Source organism: Lactuca sativa, chromosome 7 (assembly GCF_002870075.4).
Source record: "Lactuca sativa cultivar Salinas chromosome 7, Lsat_Salinas_v11, whole genome shotgun sequence".
Classification (NCBI taxonomy): Eukaryota; Viridiplantae; Streptophyta; class Magnoliopsida; order Asterales; family Asteraceae; genus Lactuca; species Lactuca sativa.
This window is the reverse complement of record NC_056629.2, coordinates 141084273-141088130: the sequence shown is the minus strand read 5'-3', so window position 1 is coordinate 141088130 and position 3858 is coordinate 141084273. Positions and strand designations below refer to the sequence as shown.

Genomic DNA, 3858 nt, shown 5'->3' with positions numbered 1-3858 from the left:
ATATAAAATGTAATAGTAACTCATCATATATTATCTATGTAAAAGTATCCATGTAAGAGTATATGAACGTATACCTTTGCTACCCAAAGGTACTGAACTGACTGATTAGAACTATTATGTCTATATATGTACACATGATATAAAACTGATATTTAAACGACCTTCGGACGGATACCCGATACCCTACCAGACCACATCCCAACGGGGAAAAGGAAATAAAGCGGGTTAGCCTTCCTAAGTCCTTTAAACATTATTTATATAACTATACATATACGGGCATGCTTTTAACGAGGTATCTATGTAAAAGTATCCTGGCAAGTGTATCCAAGTAAGTGTATCTCTACAAACAACATGTATTCGTATGGACTCATGAATGAACCGATTCTGGTGTAATTCCTTGTAATAGGAATATCAAGTAGTATCTCCTAACTATACCTATAATAGTTACTAGAAATGTACAAGTATCAACGAAGGTATACCTTTGCTAGCCAAAGGTACTGAACTGAATGAGGGCAATTTTATGTATACATATGTATACATGATATATAACTAATATTTAGACGACATTCGGACGGATAACCAATACCCTACCAGACCACATCCCAACGGGGAAAAGGAAATAAAGCAGTTTACCCTTCCTAAGTCCTTTAAACATTTCTTATATAACTATACATATACAGGCATGCATTTGATAATATAAAAGCATAAAAGGAGTTTTGTTAAACCTTTGGAAAAGATTTATATTTAAGAAAAGATCGACTTGATGTCAGTTTATAAAACGGTTTGAAAATAGTTTGTTTGAATAAACAGTTGAAGTATAAAGAAAACCTTTGTTTGAAACATATTTGTAACAGAGTTTGAAAAGAAACATACAATGTATAAAGCAGTTTGATAAAGAGTTTTAAACATATAAAAACGTTTAAGAAAGTCCTTTGAAGAAATCTGTTTGGTAAAACAGCTAACGTATAGCAAATCCATTTGCATGTTAGTTATTAATCACATGTGATTGATATAATAACTAGCATGATTCAACTTGTATTCCCCCCATAAAGCATTTAAAAACATTTAGAAATATTTAAAAGGTTAATTCAAGGGGTATGAACTCACCTGTAGTGAGCGGATCGGAAGGAAGTGTCGGACAAGTGCTTGATGTCAAGTGAAGACTTAGACACACACAATGATCCTAATTACATATGAAGACATACGTATATAAACAATTATTGATTTTAACACTAATTAAACATGTATAAACATCCTATTGTGAGGAAAACACTTTGGTCAAGTGCTAGGAGGCTATCGGGTTGCAACAAAGGAGTGCAAAGCCTCATACAGGAGGTTATGGTCCATTGACCATCTTTATTGGAGTTTACGGCCCAGGGGAGTTTACTCCTAGCCGTAAACTCTCAATTGGTCACCAAAAGGGGCTTAAAACTCTAAGGTCTTAAGTGGTTAAGTGCTCCAAAGCTTTAAACAAGTGTTTGGGTGGGTTTAAGGTCCTAAAATGAACTTGCTTGGTGTTCATGGCCCTGGGACCACTCCTCCATGAGTTTACGGCTGTAAACTCATGCTAAGGAGTACCATTTCGTGAAATGAAGTTCTTAACTCAAAGGGGTGAGGTTCTATGCTAAAATCCAAGGCTCACTAAAGTGTTAGGGTGTCATTTGCACCCTTAAAAAGGGTTTACGGCCCTAAGACCAAATCCTTTGGTGTTTGCGGCCGTAATCTACTATGGACCATGGTATTTTGTGCTTTCAATTCACACACACATTAAGGTATGAGTTTAGACTAGTTTCACAAGGAAAGGAAGGGACTACTGCACACTTTTGGCCATCAAAGAAGGGTTTACGGTCCAAGGTGTTCTTGGGCCGTAAACTCTTTGATCTTGATGTTTCCTTGTGATTTCTTGATGCTAAGACACATAACAAGCCCTATAACACTCTTAGATAGAAGGACTTACGATTTGGAATGAAAAGCTGAAGATCCTTGAGAGAGACTCAGGTTTTTCTCTAGTTGAAAATGGAACAAATGAAACAAATATGGCTAAGGGCCATTATTATACCCCTTGGGGTTTTTGGTCCAAAATATCATTTGAGCCGTAAACTCCAACCTCATGGAGTTTTGAAACTTTTAAGATGCACATAATACTCTAGGGCATCCTATCTCCTAATTTCTCCTAAAGTGTAAATCCGAAAATACTCAAACTTTTTCCAAAAAGTCTGAAAATTTACAGTAACTGTTCTGACTTCTATTGACTTGATATGTTATATAGAATGGAAATTTCGGGTTGTCACATCATCCCCCGTTAGAAGGAATTTCATCCCGAAATTAGAATTTAGGTAAAGGAGTAGGCATGAATAATCGAGCAAGGAGATGGGGAAACTTCCTAATCGATTTGGTTCTCGTGCTCATAAGTGAAATCGGGTCCTCGGTTGGTATCCCAACGAACCTTCATTAGTGGGAGACGGCGTTTGCTTCGTCCGCTTGACCACTCGGTCGAGGGTCACTACGGTTCTTCCACGAAGGCGAGGATCTCGTTGATCTCGATCTTGTCGAGTGGGCTTACGAAAGTCCTGACGGAGAGGTACGTCTTCAAGTTCGAGACGCGAAGGGTAGAATGTACACTATTGAGTTCGTGGTGTAGGTTGGGTTTGTGAGTTACAGGACCGATTCTGGCAAGAATCTCGGAGGTCCTAACTATTTTGGATTTGGCTTACCACGCTTTCCGAAGTGTATCAAGCCTTCCTAGAGTGAGATTTCCAAAAGGATTTCGCCTCTCACTTGAAATCTCAAGGTTTTCTTCCTCTTGCTTGTCTTCCCAGTCAAGGGCCACTCCCTTCTGATTCAAAGTCATAAGAGGTTTCGTAATCCGCGATGAGTTCTGGATGAACTCTCGACAGTAGGTCAGCGAGACCTAGAATTTGGCGAAATCTAGTCGGTATCCTTGGTGTTGACAAATTCTCAGCGGTTTTGATTTTTGGAAGGGTCCTCAAAATTCCCACATCACTAATAGTGTGCTTCAGGAACTCGACTCTTCAATCTAAAACTCGCATTTAGAGAAATTTGCATAAAGTTTCTTTGATCGTAATGTTTCCAGGGTTTGTTGTGGATGCTCTTTATGATTTCCTTCTTACTACGAGAGTAGATATGTAAGTCATTTATAAGGAAAATGACGAACTGATCCAAGTAAGAATGACGTACCCTATTCATTAAGTTAATGAATATTACAGGAGTATTGGTCCTATCCGAGAGGTATCACTATGGACTCGTAGTGTCCGCATCGAGTTGGAAGATTGTCCTCGGGACACCCTTCACTAACACGCATAACTGGTGATATTCGGATCTTAGGTTCATTTCTGAAAGGTACTTTGTTCCTTGCGGTTGGTGAACTGATTCATCTATGTGAGGCAGAGAGTGATGATTTCTAATGGAAGTCCTGTTGAGGTCTGCACCACAAGGACTTCCCAAATGTCACCCATACTAGTACTACCCTCACTCAAGCACGCTTAACTGCGGAGTTCTGATGGGGTCCGGTGCATTAGTGCTGGTATGATCGCACTCCTTGGATTCTGTCTTCTTGAAGAATAAGACCAGAGCTCCCAAAGGTGAGAAGCTTGGTCTTTTCATTCTGTTGCTGAGTAGTCGTTAAACTGTCCGGACGGTTCTTGTATCATTTTGATTTAGGCCAAGAGAGGAGTTATTATACATGAAAACTTAGCTCATACACGTCATGATATAATCAAGACGGGGCGGATAATAAAATGTGTGATTCTACTCTAGTCCCACATCCCAACGAGGAAAAGAAACTACGTTAGAAATCTCACATTCTATTGTCTACCAGGTCTTCGTTATATATAACTC

At 39.1% G+C, this 3858-nt stretch overlaps 1 pseudogene; it reads right to left on the bottom strand.

The window, feature by feature from the left end:
- Nucleotides 1-3440: 3440 nt before the first annotated feature.
- LOC111887796 (5S ribosomal RNA) lies at nt 3441-3558 on the bottom strand (annotated as a pseudogene).
- Between the last annotated feature and the right edge of the window lie 300 nt (nt 3559-3858).